Source organism: Balaenoptera musculus, chromosome 9 (genome assembly GCF_009873245.2).
Source record: "Balaenoptera musculus isolate JJ_BM4_2016_0621 chromosome 9, mBalMus1.pri.v3, whole genome shotgun sequence".
Classification (NCBI taxonomy): Eukaryota; Metazoa; Chordata; class Mammalia; order Artiodactyla; family Balaenopteridae; genus Balaenoptera; species Balaenoptera musculus.
The window spans coordinates 86398446-86422347 of NC_045793.1; the positions used below are offsets into that span (position 1 = coordinate 86398446).

The 23902-nt window shown below is 38.6% G+C and overlaps 1 protein-coding gene and 1 pseudogene across 9 annotated transcripts in view; both read left to right on the forward strand.

The window, feature by feature from the left end:
- MAGI2 (membrane associated guanylate kinase, WW and PDZ domain containing 2) overlaps positions 1-23902 on the forward strand; it is a 1338650-nt gene that overhangs the window by 1041206 nt on the left and 273542 nt on the right. The window lies entirely within an intron of this gene.
- Positions 17879-18699, forward strand: LOC118900681 (annotated as a pseudogene).

The following is a 23902-nucleotide window of genomic DNA, read 5'->3' on the forward strand; positions in this document are numbered from 1 at the left end:
ATGCTATGCTTCATCAATAACTCATTTAGTTTTTTAAAAAGAGACCTTTGTAACCCAAATAAATGCTATTACAGTACCTCTATTTTTTTGCACATTTCTGTCTTTTTTCTCTTTGTAAATGCCTATACAGTGCTGTTTATGCCGTCTTCATGTAAAATCACAGTCTAGGTAAAAGCTCACTTGAGAAGGGATAACTACTATACAAGTCCTATCCTAGTTCTCATCTGTGCCCCAGGATTAAGAACTTCATTCCCATTTTAACACAGATGTAGCAAAGTTTGCTGCTTTAATTTTTTTTTTCTAGTTTCAGTATTGATATCCATTTGGATAAGTCAAATGGTAATTGAGTTACAATATTCATGACCACTGTACCTATTAACATCATGACAGTCAATGCACTTAAATGTGCTTTTGTCACTATTATTTGTAAGTTATTCTGCACAAAAGCCTTACATTAATTTGCAGTACAGGTTCACTGGCCCTCCTAGGAGCTAAAGGAGAAAGTGGGTGAGGCCTCCACTCAGCCTAAGAGCAGAGCTCAGAATGGTGCTAGATGTTGTAACACCAGGGATGTTGTTTAGAGCACCCTTACTGGATAGGAAGTTGGCATTTTAAGAATCTGAAAGCTTATTATTTAAGTTTAATGGAAATGGACTGGAGATTATAGGGTTAACATTTTTCATGCCTGCTCCCTGGAGAAGGTTGTTGGTTGTCAGCATATTTATTAGGCTTAAGTTAGATGCACTTGAAATAAAGGTATTATCTAAATGCAATTAAGAAGTTTTTATCATTTTAACTTTATAGGTCTGAGGCCAGATAACCAATACCCTTACTTATAAATGAACCAAAAAGTATCCAAATAGATACAGAAATTTACCAGACTCTGGTGTCTGGGTTAGCATATGTATTCTCATAGACAATGTCAGGTTCATTCAGTTCCTGCTACTCTCTCTCCCTTCACTAATGGAACTGCACCTTTGGTTCATCAGGAAACAACCTGCTTTTTTATAAAAGGTGCTTATTTTTATCCACCCCCTCCCCCAAGTGAATTGTAATCTCTCATTATTTACTACCCTCCCCCGACCCACCTGACTATAAGCTCTCTGAGGTCAGGGCCTGTGTCTGACTTGATCATTAACAAATCCCCAAGGCTTACTTCACTACCATGTATACAGCAGATATTCAACTTGTTGATTGCACAGGGGAATGAGTCTGTGAAGCACTGATGTGCTTACATGGATTGCTGTGGAGGCGTGAGATGTGCTGTAATATCATAGATTCCTCTGTGGTTATTTATGTTCTCTTTAGAGAATCATCTAAGGCTTTTCTTTGTCTAGTTTAACCAAACAGTTCATTAGACGAATTATTTACATTTAAAGTACTTAGAATAGGACACAACATATGGAATCACTCAAAATTAGTGGCAATTATTAATATATCTATGAGACTCTTTTCCACAAATTTGAAGGAAGCCTTAGCATTCTGGGAATGATAGATACATGAAAATATCTATGAGCAGCTTAGGCTTTCCCCCTTTGGACCCTGGGAGTAAAATGATTCTGCATTGAACACTTAACAAAACAACTCTTGCCTCTTTAAATAGTTTTTGATTTAAAGGAGATAATCAGAAAAATTTCAGAAACGTGGTGCCATGTTGATGACCCTTATGCTGTTGATAGACTGGCAGCTGACATAGGACCTTCAACTTCTTATGTGTGCACATGCCACTGACAATTAGGCTGGGTGCCTTTTAGGTATGCATTGGATTCTAAGCCATCTGCTAGACACTTTTAGAAAAGTCAGTAACTTAATCTTCATTTGTTTAATGATGGGTCCTCATTTTTTTTTAATTAGTTAATTAATTAATTAATTTTTAGCTGTGTTGGGTCTTCGTTTCTGCGCGAGGGCTTTCTCTAGTTGTGGCAAGCGGGGGCCACTCTTCATCGCAGTGTGCGGGCCTCTCACTATCGCGGCCTCTCTTGTTGCGGAGCACAGGCTCCAGACGCGCAGGCTCAGTAATTGTGGCTCACGGGCCTAGTTGCTCCGCGGCATGTGGGATCTTCCCAGACCAGGGCTCGAACCCGTGTCCCCTGCATTGGCAGGCAGATTCTCAACCACTGCGCCACCAGGGAAGCCTGGTCCTCATTTTTTGATATTATAACCCCTTTGAAAATAAAAGCATGTCAATCCTGAATCACAACAAATAAAAAGAAAAGTCTAAGGAGGGTAAGATAGTTGGAAAATGTTTAAGGCAAGGTAAATGTTTCTGTTGAGAGGATAATACTCCCTGAATTAAATAGCTATATAGGGTGTTGGTGCATATTCCTACAGATTGTCACGTAGGCTTGTAAATGCTCAGTGAAGAGTTTGATTATAGATACACACACATATATATCATCATCTACAGATATATGTGCAATGTGAGAAAAAGAGGCAAGAAATATGTCTTTCATTGCTTCATCAGCTAAGTCTTAGATCTAGTTCATAATTATGAATCTCTTAGCATTCTAAACCAGAAGACGTCACTGAAGTCAATAGGAGATAAATTACCATGCAGACCTTTGTTTATAAGTGTAATTCTGCTGGTTCTTACAAGCTGCCAGTGAAATTAGAGATGGAGTGTGCTGGAGTCTGCAAATATCAAAACTGCTACAGCTGCAGAAACCTTATTCCTGTATCCAGTGTAATTATGTGCCTCTCACATGCTCCAGCTGAGGATTTGCATGAACTGACAAGAGCACACACGGTAAATCTTGCGTCATCATCTGATTTACTACTTTGTTCGAAAATCCTACTCTGTAAGGTGAATTTTGCATTTCTTAATGGTGAAAACTATTGTCAGAACGGAAAACATTTCACCACGTATATGAGATATTGACAAAAGAAGTGGGAACTTTGTTTTGTGAAAGCAAGATTAATAACCTAGAACTGTCTTTCTCCGTATCAACACCTTTGTATTCCCTCTCTCTTTGTTTTAAAGTGTTGTGTTCTGAAATTTTCACTCCTCTTGCTTCTTTCTTGTTTTTCTTTCCTATTTTCTCACCGGAAAAAAAAAAAGAATACTGGATATATTTTCTTCTATTTCTCATAACAGAATGAAAATTTTTGCCATTAAAAAAAAATGACTTAGATTGTCACATCTCTAAATTTATTATGAAGCGCTTAATATACTTTTTAAATTAAATTTTTATTTTGTATAGGAGTATAGGTGATTTACAATGTTGTGTTAGTTTCAGGTGTACAGCAAAGTGACTCAGTTATACATATACATATATCCATTCTTTTTCAGATATTTTTCCCATATAGGTTATTACAGAATATTGAGTAGAGTTCCCTGTGCTATACAGTAGGTCCTTGTTGATTATCTGTTCTATATATAGTAGTGTGTATATGTAAATATACTTTTAAGCATGGTGATAGACAAACTATATCGCAGCACTGGCATTTTTTCAGAGCAGTTTCTCATGGACTTGTATAAAACTGTAATCCTGGATTAGCACATAAAAGCTTTGAAGTGTTACAGTAATGAGATTAAAGTGTGTATGTGTGGGGGGGTGTGTTTGTGCGGTGTGGTGTTTGTGTGTGTGTGTGTGTGCGGTATGTGTGGTAGGAGTGGGCTGGGGGGGAGGCGTTAGATGCAGCAAGAGCCAAGAGCCGGGTTTACAAGAATCCATCCTGTGTGCAGGGAACGTTCCTGGAAAACAAGGTGCCAGGACTTTCTGGTCATTGACATTCGCTTACAGGCTACATCGGTGGTGACAGGTGTAATCTCAGAATTTACAAAGTAAAACCTCAAGTACAAATTTAAAGATATGGAATTGTTTTCAGTGTTTTTCATCAAAGCCGAGTCCTTGAGCATTTTTTTTAACATAATGCAAAGGTCATTTTTCCTTTGGAAAAAAAATAACTACCTGCCATTTCCTAGAGAAAAGGTGACATTTTTCTATGAAAAGGAGACATTTTGCCCAGAGGCAAGTGGAGGCAGTTTCTGGGATTGCCTGACAGTGAGTTTACGTAAGAGCAGAGCAAGATGCTGTGCCTCTGGCAGAAATGACATTTTCCTCCCTATTCAGCGTTGCAAATTCTGAAAAGTACAAGACTGATTTTTTTGGTGGTAATTCTCCTGGTCTCTTATTGATGTGTGCAGCAGCAAAACTAATTAATGTTATGAACATACACCGTGCTGAGACAAGGGGAGGTTGTACAAAGATGGCAAGCTGGCAACTGAGCCCTGAGACAGAAGTCCAGGGCTTTCCATTGGATTTCTATCACTGACTCATCTTGTTCTGTTTCAAAATCCACCTAGCACCTCATTGCACAGCAACAATATTCCCCTCTATTAAGAATTATTCAAAATAGATATATCCATTTGCTCATTCTTTTTTTTATATATATATAAATTTATTTATTTATTTTTGGCCGAGTTGGGTCTTCGTTGCTGTGCGCGGGCTTTCTCTAGTTGCGGCGAGCGGGGGCTACTCTTTGTTGCAGTGCGCGGGCTTCTCATTGCAGTGGCTTCTCTTGTTGTGGAGTACGGGCTCTAGAGCGCAGGCTCAGTAGTTGTGGCGCACGGGCTTAGTTGCTCCGCGGCTTGTGGGATCCTCCCGGACCAAGACTCGAACCCACGTCCCCTGCATTGGCAGGCGGATTGTTAACCACTGCACCACCAGGGAAGCCCTGCTCATTCATTTATTGAACAAATTTTATAACGGGATGTTGAGTGGTACTCTTCACAGAGCTGGCTCGAGGGCCTGTCAGCCTCCCTTAAGGTTGCTGTGGAATGACCCCACCACAATCAGCCCCTCCACTCTCACCCTAGTCTGTATAAACAGAAGCTGGAGAGGGGAAAAGAGAATCTCCAGGGTAGTCTCTCTTATGTGGGATGCAGCGTTTGTGTTAAGAGGTAATCCAGTGGTGCCCATGAGAAAGAGAGGGGTGCTCCCTTTCCCTATCTCCATCCAAGTGAAGGGGAGGCCCTAAGGGCATCACTCGTTGAAAATGGGGTTGCCTAAAGGAAGGGGAGTTGGTGGTTTGGTTTCCACATTAGACATCTGCTCAGGCAGTGGACTTGCTTCCTTTGCCAGTCAGAAGAGAAGAGAAGTGAATTGGGTGGGGGGGGGGGGTGGCAGGATAGAGAGAGAGAAGACATGGCAAGTATCTGGCATGGCAAGGCTGTGCGAGTTTTCTGTGGTCGAAGTGACCGTGGGGAAGAGACCTTCACTGGAGCCCGCTATCTTCCATGTACCACTCAAGAGAGCTGCCTGCTGGGCAAGGAAACCCAGCATCAATAGGCTGGGCAGTGCAGGCTGGGCACCATGGAAATGAAAGAGGTCAAGCTTGAGCCAAATATTGCACTGACCCTAGGATGAATCCACAGATCGATTCCATAAGAGAGCCAGCCACCGGGTACCTGCCACTTCAGTGGCCATTTCTCTTTCACTAGACAAACAGCCACAACCTATGCCAAAAAAGAATGCCATCGCAGAGTTAAATAAAGAAACCCTCCTCTCTGCACATAACACACTGGAAAAACTAGACCTTGAAGAGTCAAGGAGGAGGCAGTGCCCCAGAGGCAGACCATGCCTCCCCTACCTCAAAGCTGTCAGGGTCCCAGGAAAACCCATGCGGACGGTAGGAGCAAAAGAGATTTAAATCAAGTTTAGGAAGCTGAGGCGTTAATGAGACTGGACACATGATAGCCAAAAGTGACTAAAAGTTACGGATTTTCCCAGGGGCATGAAAATAGTAACTGTAGAAAAAAATTACTTTATACGTTTACCCACCCCCATGCCATAGATGATGCTGTTCAGTAAACAGGCCGTGTGCCCACCATGCATCAGCCATCCTTTCAGGTCCTGGGGGCCCGTGGATGAATGAGACAGCCTCTGCCATTAAGGAACATATAGTCTGGTAAAGTAACTGAAGCATGTGAACAATTTCAAGTGGCACCTGGAGATAAATACTAAAAGGGATGTGTACAGACTGCTTAGGGAGAACAGAGGAATAAGTCTCTCGCAGGAGGAGAGGGTGTGGGGAGAGTCCAGGGAAGATTTCACAGAGGAAGCGTGATTCAGAGACCTGAAGGGAGATTATGAATTTATCAAGCATGCCAGGTACGGGGAGTACTGTGTGCAAAAGTGCAGACATCCATTCATTCCGCAGGCACAGATGGGAGCTTTTACTATGAGCCAGGAGCTGTGCCAGGTAGGAGCCCAGCGTATAAACCCAAATCTGGGGGACATGCAAAACCCTGGGCTGTTTGTTATGCCCTTAAACCTAGGAGGCAACAGAGGTGGAAGATGCAACAGAAGTTGAGGTGGAAGGCTGCCAGGAGCTTCATGTGGAAGGAAACTATAAAACGTGCTTAGGAGGCATGGAGGGGTGATAAGTAGAGGAGCACCCTGATCAAATGTGCATTTTTAGAAAGTTAACTCCAGAGTCTGTATAAAGTATGCACTGTAGAGAAACAGGAGTCAGAAGAGAAGCTAAGAAATGTGCAGGATCTCTTCCATTTTCCACTCCAAACCCACCTCCTCTAGTTCCCTGTATGGACTCCACCAACGGGCTCCGTTCCCCTAGAGCTCCCAGTTGGGCTCAGAGAGAGGGAAGAAGCAGCTGGCGGTCAGAAGGCAGGAAGAGAGTGAGGTCCTGGCACTCAGTGCCTCGGGGCCTTTGCTGCCAGGCTGCTGTGTGCTGGGCATCCATCTTTTGGAATCTCAGCTCTAGCAACCATGGGAGGAGAAAGAGGAAATGAAGTGGCAAATATCTGGACAGTGGAATCAGTGTTCTTCTTGTCTGAGAGATGAGATGAGTGAAGAGTCATGTATGTTTGCTTGTTTGGGTTTCATGCTTGAGCAACTAAGTGGACTGCGGCACCTTTAATACAGAAGGAGAAACAAGTTTGGAGGGTTTAAGCTAACGTTTTAATAACTCATAAGGCATGAGGAATGAGGCTAAGTTAGGTAACACGTGAACAAGGCTTCTATGTAAGGTTTATGTCCATAAAGTTCAACATCTATAAACTCTCATCGAAGACAACTAAGTTCTCAATTCCACAATGTATATTTTCTTTGTTGAGTTTTATTTTATGACTCCCTTTTTGATTCCTTTTCAGGAAGAAGTGGTAGCAGTAGGATTGATTTTATATTGCCAGCAAAGTCTACACTGTTAGCAACTCAGTGGGATGGGAGAGGGGAAGAATTACATGCCAAAGTCTACAACACAGAGAATGCACAGTGCTCCAGACACTGAATAGCTGCCCAAAGGAAGAAGGAGCAGCCTTGTTTTCCATCAGATTCTTCTAGGTTTTTCCAGATGGGAGAACAACCACAAATGGGTGAAAGTTATACAGAGACAGATTTTGACTTATTTTTTAAAATAGCTTAATGACAGAGCTACCCTACAACGGAATGGGTTGTCTAACTAATAACAATATTCATTCACTGAGAGTTTCATGTCACTGTGCCAAACTCTTAAAATATAATATCTGATTTAATCTCTACAATAACCCTGTGGTGTAGATACAATTATTCTTATTTTGTAAATAAGGAAGCTTAAGTCCAGAAAAGTTAAGAAACTAGCCAAGCTCACATCATCAGTACATAGTAAGGCTGAGATTCAACCCCTTCTTGACCACTGTGCTACTTCCTTCCAGGAGAGTAGTCAGCTCCCTAGAATTGGAGGTTTAATCCGAGTCTAAATGATCACTTCTCAGGTGTTTCTGCTCTGGCTGGAGGTTAAACCGTATGGCTCATAAAGTCACCATCTCTCAGGTGTGGTATCATGTGCTCCTCCTCTACCTGCCCTCCCTTCCTCTCACCCCCCCACCACCACCGCTGCTAACTCTGTGTGTTATATGTGTTGTGTGTGTAACACACACACTTGTAACATATACCCTGTCTGCGTATCTTATATACCTCTGTCTGGCTGGTTAAAAAGACAGCTTCAAGGTCAACGCACAGAATGCATGATATTTTATAATAGCATGTTTTTTTTTCCTTGCCACATACCCCAGTGTTTTGCTGGGAGGAAGCCAGCAAATATATCTTGCAGCAGTTTCACATTTTTTATCAATAAATGATATCTTTTGTTATTAAGAAGTACCGAATTAAAGGTGTTTCAAAACTTCTTGGAACAAGAAGGCCTATGAAGTAATTGTTTTCAAGTATGTCATTTAGATAGCCAAGTTATCTAAACACAGATCTTAGAGCCCTAAGAAGATTTCACGTGATCATTACAGTTCAAATGAAACTATGTTCTGTGAAAAGAAATCTATGTATACGTAGAATTGACCTAACTAGTTAGACTAAGGTGCAATGAAGTAGAATCCCAAGGCAGATCTCTGAGGCTCCTAATTCCAGACTGCCTCCTGGTTTGGTTTCAAGCCTGGGACACAAAAAGGAATGTAGTGTAACTCAAGAAGTGATCCCAAGAGAATTCACTTCTACGTAGGATGTAGAAACATCTTTGAAGTTTTTACATCAATCCAAGCATATGATGTCTCTTTTACTCGAAGGAAATGTCTGAATGCCCTTTGCTCACATAGCTAAGATGTTGAAGTGAGGAATGAGGTCCTCAGAGAAAAATTAATTACAGGAAGAGGATCATTACAGTTCAGTACTGAGAATTTGCATCATACTCTGTTCATCATAATCTAACACCCAAGTATATATCTGATATCCTTGTCCAGTAAATCGCTGGCATCATAGTATAAGATAGATGAGATAGTGACTATAAAAATATTTTGAAAACTGCAAAACAGTGCTTCAATTATAAGTTAGTGTTACAGTGATTTTACATTCTCAAACATCTTAACATGCCACTTTCTCCATTTTAACTTACTACGCTGATGTGCATTCTTATCTTTTCCCTTCTGGGTGTTGTCAATCTGTCTAATTAGATTATAGAATCATTAGGTGGAGGCCAATGGCTAATTTCTGTGTTTAGTATGGAAACAATACACTGTTGGTATTTAATCATCCATAGTCTCCTGTTCTGGCTCAGCAGGGTGTAACAATACATCTTCTGAAAGCTCACTAGAGTGAAAATTTCCCTGCAGAGGGTGATACTCAAAAAGAGTTCTTCTTTTTACAAGGGTGTGATGGCTAAGCCACTAATCTATCGAATGGAAAATCAGCCTGAATAGATGTAAAAGAAAAAAATCAATATGCAGTAGTTGTTTTATGCAGCACTGTTCAATTCCAAAAGAACTGACAGTCTGTAGAAGCAAAAAACAATATGTATTATGCCATTTGGGAAAAAAAGCAAAGCAAATAATTCATATGTTGAACTTTTATGAGTGTCTCAAAACTGTTTAAGGAAAGGTAACTCAGTATTCCTTGGAGAATCATGGGTGAAACAAGAGTAGGGAAAGTATTAATTTATCTAGTTTTTAAGTAAAGAAAGAAAGAAAAAACACACAACAAAGCTCCAGGATTCAGAGTTTATCAGTTCTGTGGCCAGAATCCCGGATTGCTCATCTGCTGTTCAATATAGTTTATAAAACCTGTAGGGATTTAGCAGTAGCTACTCACTCTGAGGTTAGAATTTAAGTTCTGCTCAAATTCTTAATAAAAAGAGTTTCATGTTTTTTTCTTTATAGTTGAATCCCTCTTGGTTTGCAACTAACTTTACCATGGCTTCTTCTGGAGGTTTATTTAGCTTAATTGACAGTATCTGCTGAGGCAAAGGCAAAGAAAACAAAATTGCCCATTTCCCATTGATAGGTAGATTCTGTAAGAGTTTGATAGGTTAATAATAGAAAATTCTTTTAGCAACTCTGTTTTATCATATATACCCAAAGGGTTACAGAGTTCATTTTCTTCTCAGCTAGTAAGTAAAGCACCCTTTCTGAAAATACTATTAACACCACTTGAAATTCATGTAGAAACCAACATAAGGATCTCAGAATGTTTAAAGAGCTTCTTCTCTAATCCCCTCAATGTAAATGGAAGAAGGACAGGAACTAATTGCATCTGTTTCAACACTAAAATGCGATGTAAAAGATGAATTTTTATTTCTACACACCCAGTTTCATTACTGGGCTAAAATTTGGTGAAAGAGAAGGAATACACAAGCTTTTATTCATTGCTTGCTGTGCGCCTTGGAAAATGTAAGGGAAAAGAGACAACTTTGTATCTGAAAACACTTCCATCCGAAGTAATAGCTATAGGGGACAAAGAGACACTGTAAAAGAGACTATCTGTTAGTGATATGAACAAGAAATGTAAATTGAATTTATTGTCAATTTCTGAGCATCTATTTTACATATAGTTAAATATTCTAGTGAAATCTTATGTGCTTAATATATTAATTGAATTATGTATGTATATTTATTAACACAACTGTAAAACCTTCATAATAAATATTGATTTTGAAAACTAAAAAAAAAAATAACAAAGTATTGTAGATAATTCTCTATCACTCATGACAGATGGATACCTAAGAAACTTCCCAGTGGACATCCTGGGACATATCTGTGGAAGTACCCAACTCAAAGACTTACGATGCAGTGAAATATCTTCTCTGACTGATTGTGGAAATAGCAAAGCTTCCATCATGGGAAAGGTTTAAAAGAAGAATGTGTTTTGGAGTGAGCCAAGGGAAGTGTAAGAAACTGTTGAAGCAAAGCAAAATCAGTACTAAGAAAGAAGGAGAAGAAGAAAGAAATAGGGAGAAAAAATGACCATAACTCCTTCCACAAAAGGAAGAACATGTTTGTATACCTGCAAACTAATTCTAAAGTTTAAAACCTACTAAAATGAAATGGGACAGAAATGAGGTAGAAGCAGAACAGAAAAAAATCTCTAATTTTGAAGACTTAATTTATTAGCATCTTAATGTACATTTAATCCTTGTTGGAACAGTTGCAATTCTGAATATAATAGAGTCTGAGCTAATTGGCTGAGAATGATAATATCCTTTAAAACGAGCTTCTGGCACAATGTCCAGTCTTCTCTAGGCCTATAATTACTGGTGTGTGTATGTGAGCAAGGAACTATGTGATTCGGTTGCGCTCAATGGGCTGGTAATAATACCTCTGATCAATGTTTGAAACCCTCCAAGGAAGAACCCAGTGTGAATAGCATGACTAAATTCTATAGACAGCAGTGCTTGTAAGAAATAAAAGGAATAACAGGGTATGTGAACTCTATCATCAACTCTTTTTTCTGGGAAAATGGCAAAATATGCAACCCTGCCAAGTATATGCCAGTTAACATGATTCATTTTGGATGTGCATTAGCCCTCTAGCCCACAAATGTCCAGATGATGTCTCTCACTTAATACTAGGTCATATTATTTAATGATGTCACTTAGTTGTGTGAAATCAAAATGCAAACACTTAATTCCAAGTGAGAGACAACACAAAATGGTAACCAGAACAGTTGGCTAGGAAACTTGGGAAAATAACTTCTTACTTTCTTGCCTCAGTATCCTCTGTCCAAAACTATGATGGTAAATTAGATTATGTCATAGGTCCTCTCCAGCTCTAAAATAATATAAATGGACAATTGTGAGCCACAAAATTGCAAATGTTGGTCTAATAACAGTATAAAACTATGGCCTTTAGATAGAATTCCCAAATCAGCAAACTGGATAAAGTTCATCCGTGATAAAGCAGTATGCCTGACAATCAACTCTGGGAATCAATGTCCTATCCTCTGATAGAAACAGCCACAATAAGTTGAATACAATCTAATAGAATCAAAATATAAGTACCACCAAAGGCAAAGTCAACTAATTTTATAGTTTCTAATAAATATATACACAAGGAACTACATAGCTAAAAAACACCAACATTAAACATTTAATTATCCTGGAGCATGACTTGGACACACTACACAGTCACTATAATTGATTGAGAAAAGAATGATGGTTAAAGTTACAAAGCAAAGGGCAATAGACTGAAAAACAGTCAACTCAGAGGCCACGAGGCCATGTGTGGACATGCCCCTTGTTAACACTGATAAACTGTTACTGATGGAGCCAGTTCTAAACGTTCAAAGTTATGGATCATGTTGCCCAGGGCTAGCGGTGAGAAATTTGTATTATAACTGATGTCCGTCTTCATACTCAGCTTCTTTTTTCTGTGCCCACTTCCTTTCTTGATAATATAATAATTCCGCAGCAAGTTCTTTGTCCTACAAAGTTCCACTCTTCTTCTGTGTCCATCGTGCCTCTTCTCTCTCCCATCACCACCACACAAACATATAAGATAATCAGAGCTGCTACTTCCAAGATACTTCTTATTTTGATAGGTGAGTCCTGAACCAAGGCCAAGACATAAGTTATTTTTATAGAAAATGAACGTGCTACATTAGTGTGCCTTCTTAATTCCATAATATAACTTATTTTCTTTTAACCTCCTCTGGGGAGCTGTAAGGCATCATTTTTATATCTTTGGAAGTCATGAAAAAGCAATAAAGAGGCATTATAAATACTTAATCTGCATGGCATCCTATTAATATGTCATTGTAAAATGCATCCTATCTAACAAAACGTCCATAGCAATAATATTCATTCTGAGAACATAGTAGGTGGCTCTTGAGCTACTGTTAAAGTCTTCTACTGGACTAATGCCATTTAAGGCAGTGTGGGTTCACTACAGTATTATTTGAAGAAGAATCAGTTATAAAATCAATCTATCATTGCACTATGTATCATGCACCAAGGCTTCAGCTGAATGATAAATAGTACAGAAACATTAAGTTTAATTAATCTTTCTAAGACAAATGGAGGAGAGGCCTTTCAAAGTGAACAGTATCTTGGCTTCCCTGGTGGCGCAGTGGTTAAGAATCTGCCTGCCAATGCAGAGGACACGGGTTCGAGCCCTGGTCTGGGAAGATCCCACATGCCGCGGAGCAACTAAGCCCGTGAGCCACAACTACTGAGCTTGCGCGTCTGGAGCTTGTGCTCCACAACGGGAGAGGCCACGACAGTGAGAGGCCCGCGCACCGCGATGAAGAGAGGCCCCCGCTCGCTGCAACTGGAGAAAGCCCTCGCACAGAAACGAAGACCCAACACAGCCAAAAATAAATAAATAAATTTATTTTAAAAAATAAAAAAAAAAAAAAAGTGAACAGTATCTTAGTATGGGTTAACTTAGTATAGGTTGACACGTGTCTCCATGCTAACTCATGTCTCCAGAGCTCCTAGTCCCATAACTTTCTGTAATTTTAGGTCATAAATGCAATAATTTTTTAAAGTCATTCTAAAAAATCATTTTAGTATCAGGAGTATTTAAATCGACACAATAGCAAATAGGTGTATGATTTCTTTTGCCTCCGGAAAAAAAAAAAAAAAAGTGTTGCTTAACATATGTGGTTACAGCCTTAAATGCAGAAAAGTAAACAAATAATGCCCTACTGGCCATTGTGCATGACAATTCACAAACATTGTGCATGACAATTCACGAACATTGTGCATGACAATTCACAAACAATTCATTTGATATATTTCTTTATATCAAAAAAGTAATTTTATGTCTTTTTTTCTATTTATAACTTTTTTCATACATATTTTGATTTTATTATTTTGTTTGTGTTAGTAACTGAGTTTCTATTCTTTATTATTCAAGTTGGAAAATCCATATTTGATGTTTTAAATTGACAACCACATAGATAGAACTTGAATTTTTTATGTTATTAAGCCTTGTGTCCGTTTCCTTGTCTTGTAATTGGCCCTTCACTAGCCAAAGTATAACCAAGGCTATTTGTCCTACATGATTGAATAATTTTCATAGTACTTTTGGGGGTAGCTAAAATTTACCTGCCTAAATTTCATTCTGGACCTTAGTATTTCTATATGCAAATTAAATGCCCCTAATTTTTTTTTTTTTTTTTTTTTTTTATTCACACACACACACACACTGTATTTTATTTTTACAAGACATAAATAGACTGACACCAAGCATTGTACATGGATGACCACAACAAAAGCAACAATGATTGCAATTACCAAACATGAAACACACTCATACTATGTCATAATATTGACATTCAGTCCAGTAATCCTCCACTGTAACAGCTCCTTTACTTTGCAGTGAAAATTGATTTGTATATTCTTTGCCTCTGAGTCCTTGTGGGATTTTTTTTTTTTTTTAAATTCAGACAGAAAGTCACAAAAATTATACTCATCCTCATCAGTTCACTCAGTCCCATGTAATTAATTTTTTTTTCATCTTGATCTTTTGTTAGCACTTTTATGAGTTCATCAGTTTTTCATTAGAGTTCTGAAAATGCTTATTCATTCAGTTCAGCAGTACAGTCAGTTACCAGAAACCTGTACTTGTCAGAGTCTTTTCCATGAATTTCTTGAAGATGAAACCCTTTTATAGGAACATATTTGCAAAATCATCAGAGTACACCCAGAACTGTCTGTAAATGACAAAAGACTTAAAAATGACCACGGTTAAAGATTTGATGAAAGTTCATAATAATGCAGTTGACAAGAAAATTAGTTATTTCTGAGATATACATTTTAAAGTAATAACTAGGATTATTACTTATAACATTATACCAGAACATATAAGATTTTTAGAAATTTCATGTAATGTCTGAAACATTTATATTAACATATTTCCATACATATTTCCATACAAATACAAATATAAGATTTTTAGAAATTTCATGTAATGTCTGAAACATTTATATTAACATATTTCCATACATATTTCCATACAAATACAAATATAAGATTTTTAGAAATTTCATGTAATGTCTGAAACATTTATATTAACATATTTCCATACAAATAACCCAATGAAAGTTTAGTATTAGTTGTTTTGTTTGTTTTTTTATACTGCAGGTTCTTATTAGGCATCAGTTTCATACACATCAGTGTATACATGTCAATCCCAATTGCCCAATCCAGCACACCACCATCCCCACCTCACCGCAGTTTTCCCCCCTTGGTGTCCATATGACCATTCTCTACATTTGTGTCTCAACTTCTGCCCTGCAAACTGAAATGCCCCTAATTTTTAATTTAAGAAAAACATTAGCATTTGAAAATAAAACTTGCAACTTCTTGGGTGAGGTTTTCTCCCAAAATTCCATTTCAACTAAATTTGCTTTGCTTGCCTATATATATATATATATATATATATATATATATATATACCCATTTCATGGAATACTGTGTTTGTATTAATAGGCCCCCTCTGATCCTTTAACAAATTAAGAATTTTTGAAAAGTACCAAGAGTTTGCATACTGACTTTTTTTTTAATTAAAAAGAAGAAAAAGAAGCCTAAATGTGTTATCAGCGTATGAGCACTTAAGAAGGTTTTCTACCTTTATTGACCTGGAGTTATGGTCTAGAAAAGATACTATGTGTCCTCATCTTTGCCTCTTTCTTTACTACATTGAAACATTCTCATGCATCAGATGACGTTCTAATTTTAAAAACTTCAGTTGTCCCTTTAGTTTCTTTATACTATCATTCTGTCACAATCTTTCATAGGCAATTATGAAAAATTATTCTTTACCTACTACTTCCCTCTCTTCATATCCATCTCCTTGATCTTCTGTAGTTTGGCTTCTGAAGCCACCACTCTACCCAAGCTTCTGTCTCATCAGCACTCCCAAATCCAGAGGCTTTGCTGGGAGTTCATTGCTCTTTAACTCTCAGAAGTACTTAACATTGTAGACCACACCCTCCTCCTTGAAACTCTGCCTTGCCTTGTTCTGTGACAAGGCTCAGCTGACCTTCTTTTCCTACTTTTCTAGTTGCTCCTGGAATCTGGTTTCCTTCTTTCTCATTTTCCCACTGCCCATGGGAATTGCCTTTCATTCCATCTTTTGTTTTTCTTTTTCTATTTTGTTTCCTGGAAGAGCTCATCCATTCTCATTCTGGCTTAGCTACTTATTAGCTGTGTAACATAAGGCAAGTTATTTAGCCTCTCTGTACCTCAGGTTTCTCATCAGCAAACTGGAGATACTATTTGATGTGAAAATTAGAGTTAGCATGTAGAAAGCATTTAAAATAACCCTTGTCATAACATAAGTAACATAAGTCATTTGTCATCAGTCATAACATAACATAAATAAGTCATTTGTTACTAGCCATGATCATTATTTGCTATCATTTCATCACACTTAAAACTACATCTTCATCTTTGATTTGTGTTTCCATATTTTAAACTGCTTTTAAGATATGATCAACAAAATATTCCATCAACAACACTTCAAACACCAGCATGGCCAAAACAGAAGTCAGTTTCTTGGGCCATATTTCCTTCTCAACATGGCTTATCCTTTCAAATGCCCTCTTTCTATCACTGATATTACCATTCTCCAGGTAATCAACATTACATGGTAATTTAACATTTTTCTTTCACTGTCTACATTAAGCTTATTATTTAGCTTGTCAGATTTTCCCTTGTAATTTAGTTTGAATTCACTGAATTTTGTTGCTTTCCAATGCTCTGCTTGGTCCAGATCCTTGCCATCTTACACATGAACTAGTCATCCATATCTCTACTCCCAGTATCTTTATTCCAACCAAATAATATCTTATAAACACCACGTTCAGTATGTCATATTCCACCCACTGTTCTTATACTCAAGAAGTTAGAATCCAAAAATCTAACTATACCAATAATTGTTAAATAATTGGAAATTGTAGAGCTGATGTTGCTTTTAAAATACGTATTGAAAATTTAAGTTTATAAACTGGAAACTCAAATAAAACCTGAGAAGTATAAATATTTTATTATTTTTATAGAAGATTAATAAAGTAAGAAGGAAGGATCATAAAAATGTTTCAGTAAACTCAAACATATCATACAAAAGAGCCAATAATAGTATAATTACAATAATGATAATAACTGACATTTCTTATCTATATTACACTTTACAAAATATTTTGACATAAAATATTTCATTTGTTTTTCACACTAATTCAATGAAAAAGGTGTTGATATTAACCCATTTTACAGAATTAAAAACAGAGGTAAGGCTAAGCAGCGTACCAGAGATCATACGCCAGGAAGAGATGGAGACAGAACTTGCCTTTGTGTCAAGTTCCATTGCATAATTTGAAAGACGTCAATAATCATTTTTTAACAACTTACTACATTTTTAAAACCTGGTAATAGAGCCTAATGAATGCTGAGTGAATGAGTGAATAACCTACCATATAGGCTGGAATAATTCTAAATTACTGTATATAGAACCACATCTAATACAACTTGGGTTTCACAATAGATAATCTATACATCTAAACCTCATGCACTATCTTATCACTGCTTGGCAAAACAGGAGTATACTGTCTAGAAATGAATAAATAATATTATCACTTTAGTACTAAAAGGTATCTGCCTTTACTTAAGTTCATTAGCCAAAGGATCAGAAGCCATTTCTCATTTTTTAATAACTGTCTTCATAATTAACAGCTTATATAACAGTAATATAGGTGAAAATATATAAAATACTTTTACAAGCATAAATAAAATTGCCTTTATTTTACAAATGTTGTCCTTTGAATATAAAATAGTCTAAAATTATAGAGTTGACAAAGATGAACATATGACTGAGTTTTAGGTGTAAATTCTCCCTTTCTTTTCTATATGTGGGATTAATATTCAGATAGCTCAACTGACATTGCCTACTGATTATAGAAATTATGAAGATGAAGCAAAATTTTCCTAGATATAGTTAATGCTCTGGAAAGAATGCTAATGATAGTTAAAACATTTGATCCTGGATTGAATGTATGTATCTCTCTATTCACTTGACTGTTTTAAGTAGGATTTAAAACTCTTTGGTGAAATTATTCAAAAATTTCTCAGTTGCAGATTACTTGGCATTGGCTATTACACTGCCTGTCTTATGTAAACATTATTCTTAAAACCATACCAGGACATTAGTCCCTGGGGGATGTGGAGAGAAGGCAGCATGTTGCGGAGCTGTGGGATGGGTTCGCCCTGAGGGCAGTGAACAAGCGCGTGCAGCAGGCGGTGGCGGGGCAGCCGCGGGAACTCCCAGCCATCCAGCCCCGGCTAGTAGCAGTCAGCAAAACCAAACCTGCAGACATGGTGATCGAGGCCTACAGTCACCAGCAGCGCACTTTCGGGGAGAACTATGTTCAGGAACTGCTTGAAAAAGCATCAAATCCTAAAATTCTGTCTTCGTGTCCTGAGATCAAATGGCACTTCATTGGCCATCTACAGAAACAAAATGTCAACAAATTGATGGCTGTCCCCAATCTCTTCATGCTGGAAACAGCGGATTCTGTGAAGCTGGCAGACAAGTGAACAGTGCGTGGCAGAAAAAAGGTTCTCCCGAAAGGTTAAAGGTTATGGACCAGATTAACACCAGCGGAGAGGAGAGCAAACATGGCCTGCCCCATGGTGGCCGTGGTGGAACATATAAACACCAAGTGCCCCAGCCTGGAGTTCGTGGTGCTGATGACCATCGGGAGCTTTGGGCACGATCTTAGTCAAGGACCAGACCCAGACTTCCAGGTGTTACTGCCCCTCCGGGAAGAGCTGTGCAGGAAACTGAGCATCCCTACCAACCGGGTGGAGCCAAACATGGGCCTGTCCGTGGACTTCCAACACACGATTGAAGTGGGATCTGCGGATGTCCGAATAGGAAGCACCACTTCTGGAGAGTGAGATTACTTCAAGAAAGCTGCCCTGGACAAGCTTGCAGCAGGGCTGAAGGCCCTGGCAGCGGAGGTGGCCCAGGCACATTAAGCAGTGGCCCAGCTCAAGGGCCAGGTCCAGGAAGACTAACTATGCACTACTCTGGGCTTTCCCTTTCACGTCCCCCACGTCACAGCACAGCCACGCCCTCCTCAGGACCTGGAGAGAGCATGCCTACGATTATGTGTGTTGATGGAAACCATCTGACTTAGTGTCTGGCACAGGAAGCTCACTTCAAGCAGTGACTTTGGATTGGATTTGAGGAATCCAGACTTTTCTGCAGAACAGGTACCTGGGCAGTAGCCAGGAGTTGAGTTCAGGCTTGAACGTTGCCCAGGAGCACCAACTAACCCATGAATGCCTTTCCCAGGTTAAAACTTGGTGACTGATGCCTATAATCACCAAAGTCAAAGGGATTCCCACTTGTCATCCACTTCAATAGAAAATTTCCTGTTACCAACTCCGTACAAACCCCACTGAGTAGCCATCTCTGCTGCTCTGGAGCAGTGTGGTTTCTGCCCCCAGTCTCCACCCCACCCAGTAAATGTTGGTCTCCACTCTGGAATGGCAGTACAGGTAACTTCGGGACCTAGCTCAAGTTAGTTCACCAAACCCACATTGTGGCTGATGAGAGCTGTATCCTCAGCCACCGTGTGGTGCTGACCCTGAAAATTACAGGGCAACTAACAGCAGCGGTCCTTGGCCCTTTCTAACATCCTCCTCCAGAGACAGGACTTTGAGCTTTTGCCCCAGGCCCTATGGTGATGAGAATCAAATGATATGATTCTTCTGCCACCATAGTTCCCGTTATGATGATTACTTATCTCATAGCTCCCCAGAAGTGAAAGATCCCCACAAAGCCGGTTCAGGCTCACGGTTTCAACAAGGCCTGGTTTTGAGGTTCCTGTTCCTGGGAGCATTTTTTAGGCATACTAATAGCCTCCCCTCCCAACCATGTTTATAAGGCGGAATTTTGCAAGTCTTGACGTTAATAGAGTAGCTAGCTCTTCGAAACCCAGAAAGCACAATTCTCGGATAGTCACGACAGACGACTTTAGTCTGGGTCATTGTTTGCTTTCCAGGTGGGTTTTTCTTATTTATTCAAGCCCCAGTCTTTAATTTTATGAAACAACTCCCGTGAAGCTGCTGCTGAAATGTAATTTTGTAAAACTTAAACCATTATGATTCCTGTACTATTTCACTCAAAGCTATAGTGTGATATTTCAGAGTCTATTAAATAAAAATGTGAGTTTGAAAAACAAACAAACAAAAAAACAAACCATACCAATGACTTTCAGGAGCCTGAACTGAATTGTTGATTCAAGATAGAACTGGCCTTAATAACCAATAGAAAAGGCCACTGTGAACATGTGACTAAGTGGCAAATGCATAGCTCACTCGTTCCACTTTCTCAGAACTTCCAATATTTAGAGCATCATTGAGCATTTCAGTAAAAAAAAAAAAAAAAACAAATGCAGTCATTTGGTACCGAAATTAGTGCATAAAACCATAATTTTATATCCTAGGGATCTTCTGCATCATAGCATTTTTCTAATAAGCTTCATTAATATTTGGCAGTATGTCTTTTATTTAAATGACTTGATGACAGTCTCAAAGGAAAGAACAATGTAGATAGCACTTTATTTCTGCCCATAGTTGGAATGTGGACAAGAAACCAGTGTCAATTAGTGAAGCAGTAGCCAAGTTAAAATGGATTTAAATTGGAGAAACAATGAGCTTATCAAAGTGCTGTTATTTTAAATGCCACCCTGTAGGAAAAGTAGACAATGCAACCCATATTCCACCATGAGACATACTTTGCTTGAGTTCATCATTAACATTACTGATGATTAGAGGGAGAGAAGGGTTTGGATGAGGAAATAAAAGAAAATCTGACTTGGGCTTGCTTGCCCTTAGAAAAGCCTGCTAATTGGCCTTTCAATTAACTGAGGAGAAGCCTTTCAAGTCTTTAGTAACAGTGAAGTGGAACTACATTAGCACATCCACTTCCTCTTTTTTTTTTTTAACAACTTTATTGCAGTATAATTGCTTTACAATTGTGTGTTAGTTTCTGCTGTATAACAAAGTGAATCAGCTATACATATACATACATGCCCATATCTCTTCCCTCTTGCATCTCCCTCCCACCCTCCCTATCCCACCCCTCTAGGTGGACACAAAGCACTGAGCTGATCTCCCTGTGCTATGCGGCTGCTTCTCACTAGCTATCTATTTTACATTTGGTAGTGTATATATGTCCATGCCACTCTCTCACTTCATCCCAGCTTACCCTTCCCCCTCCCCATGTCCTCAAGTCCATTCTCTACCTCTGCATCTTTATCCCTGTCTTGCCCCTAGGTTCTTCAGAACCATTTTTTTTTAGATTCCACATATATGTGTTAGCATATGGTATTTGTTTTTCTCTTTCTGACTTACTTCACTCTGTATGACAGTCTCTAGGTCCATCCACCTCACTACAAATAACTCAGTTTTGTTTCTCTTTATGGCTGAGTAATATTCCATTGTATATATGTGCCACATCTTCTTTATCCATTCATCTGTCTCTGGACACTTAGGTTGTTTCCATGTCCTGGCTATTGTAAATAGAGCTGCAATGAACATTGTGGTACATGACTCTTTTTGAATTATGGTTCTCTCAGGGTGTATGCCCAGTAGTGGGATTGCTGGGTCGTATGGTAGTTCTATTTTTAGTTTTTTAAGGAACCTCCATACTGTTCTCCATAGTGGCTGTATCAATTTACATTCCCACCAACGGTGCAAGAGGGTTCCCTTTTCTCCACACCCTCTCCAGCATTTATTGTTTGTAGATTTTTTGATGATGGCCATTCTGACCGGTGTGAGGTGATACCTCATTGTAGTTTTGATTCTTATATTTGTAATGTAGTCTGATTTGCATTTCTCTAATGATTAGTGATGTTGAGCATCCTTTCATGTATTTGTTGGCAATCTGTATATCTTCTTTGGAGAAATGTCTATTTAGGTCTTCTGCCCATTTTTGGATTGAGTTGTTTGTTTTTTTGATATTGAGCTGCATGAGCTGCTTATATATTTTGGAGATTAATCCTTTGTCAGTTACTTCATTTGCAAATATTTTCTCCCATTCTGAGGGTTGTCTTTTTGTCTTATTTATGGTTTCCTTTGCTGTGCAAAAGCTTTTAAGTTGCATTAGGTCCCATTTGTTTATTTTTGGTTTTATTTCCATTTCTCTAGGAGGTGGGTCAAAAAGGATCTTGCTGTGATTTATGTCGTGGAGTGTTCTGCCTATGTTTTCCTCTAAGAGTTTTATAGTGCCTGGCCTTTGAGGGGTTTTTTTTTGTGTATGGTGTTAGGTAGTGTTCTAATTTCATTCTTTTACATGTAGCTGTCCAGTTTTCCCAGCACCACTTATTGAAGAGGCTATCTTTTCTCCATTGTATATTCTTGCCTCCTTTATCAAAGATAAGGTGACCATATGTGCGTGGGGTTATCTCTGGGCTTTCTATCCTGTTCCATTGATCTATATTTCTGTTTTTGTGCCAGTACCATACTGTCTTGATTACTGTAGCTTTGTAGTATAGTCTGAAGTCTGGGAGCCTGATACCTCCAGCTCCATTTTTCTTTCTCAAGATTGCTTTGGCTATTTGGGGTCTTTTTTGTTTCCATACAAATTGTGAAATTTTTTGTTTCCACTTCCTCTTTGTTCAACAAATATACACGGTCTTTTCTTTGTTACCACATCAGTCCATTTGCAATAGGTATTTTCACACTTTCTCATTCAGTTTGTCCAAAATGTGATTTTTCTGCCTAACTGTCAGTCCTCTGAAAAGCCAGGTCATTTAAGGTGATGGATGGTAAGCAAAAGTTAAGCCATATTGTTTTTTGATACCAACAAATATTGGTTCTTTCTTTATATTACATTTATTTGTAAACAATCAGCAATGTATTGCCGATTTAAAGCAGTGTTTTAGCCTAAAAGTCACGATTCTCTTAGTTTTGAAATAACAGCATTACCAATCTGGAATGCTTAAAAATAGAGGGAGTAGGGGAGGAAACCATGGACTGAATGACAAAGAAAAGGATCCGGTCACTCTCCCATGTATACAGTGCCATGGAGAATGCAAAGGGGACACCATTTAGAAGGATTCCCTTTGCCTTGATTCCTCCCTTTAAAGGAGGTTGGTGCTTATAGTTACTCTGCTATTCAGAAAAGGAGTTTCAAATTCTGTGATGCTGACCAACATCTAAGGATCTTGAGTTACTTTGTAAACTACCATAGAACATAATAGCAGTTTTGACTGGATAAGGTAAATCATGAAGTAACTCACTTCCTTCAACAGACACTCATTTATCTCACTGTTTACTGAGCACCTGGCACATATGATTAGCCACCAGGCTACACACGGTGCTCTACCCTGGAGACTCAAAGTCATGCTCACTGTCCCATGGAGCTTTCTGTTCAACAGTGATGACAATACAAAGAATCATCAGAAAAGGGAAAAATGGCATTTAGCTGATGGCCGACCAGGCAGGGTTTCATTAAAGCAGTATCATTGGAGTTGTGTCTTAAAGGATAGTCTTTTAAAAGGCAGAGGTGCATTCTAGATGGAGGACATAAACAAGACAAGAAAAGCTAAAAAGCATGGAGCATGTTAAAGGATTATGAATAGCCGGTTTTTTCTATAGTGCATGACAATTCATTCAATAAATATATACTCAATCTGTACTATGAACAAGGTTCAGTTTTGGACTCTTGGGATAAAGTAGTTAAAAACAAAATGTTGGCTCATGCACTAATGGAGCCAACATTCTGAAGGAGAGAGATAAGCAATAGAAAAAAAAATAGATCTATAATATAATGGAAGTAGTGAGAAGTGCTGCCCTTTTCAAGCTACCTTGTTCTCCTTACTGATGTTCTCCTGGAACTCATCAAGCAAGATCTTGCTTCAGGGGTTTGCATTTGCCATTCTCTATATCCAGAACACTCATTTTCAACACATTCACAAGGCTCTCTTCCCTCACCTCCTTCAGACCTCTATTCAAATAGCCCTCTCTCAGTGAAGACTTTCTTATTAAGCAGTAACCACCACTCTCCCCCAACACATCCTATCTCGCTTCCCTGCTTTGATTTTCACCATACAACCTATTTTCATCTGGCATGCTATTTAATTTGTTTATTGACTCTCTCCACACTGGAAAGTAAGCTCCATGAAAGAAAGGGATTTTTGCCTATTTTGTTTAGTGTTATACTCTCAGC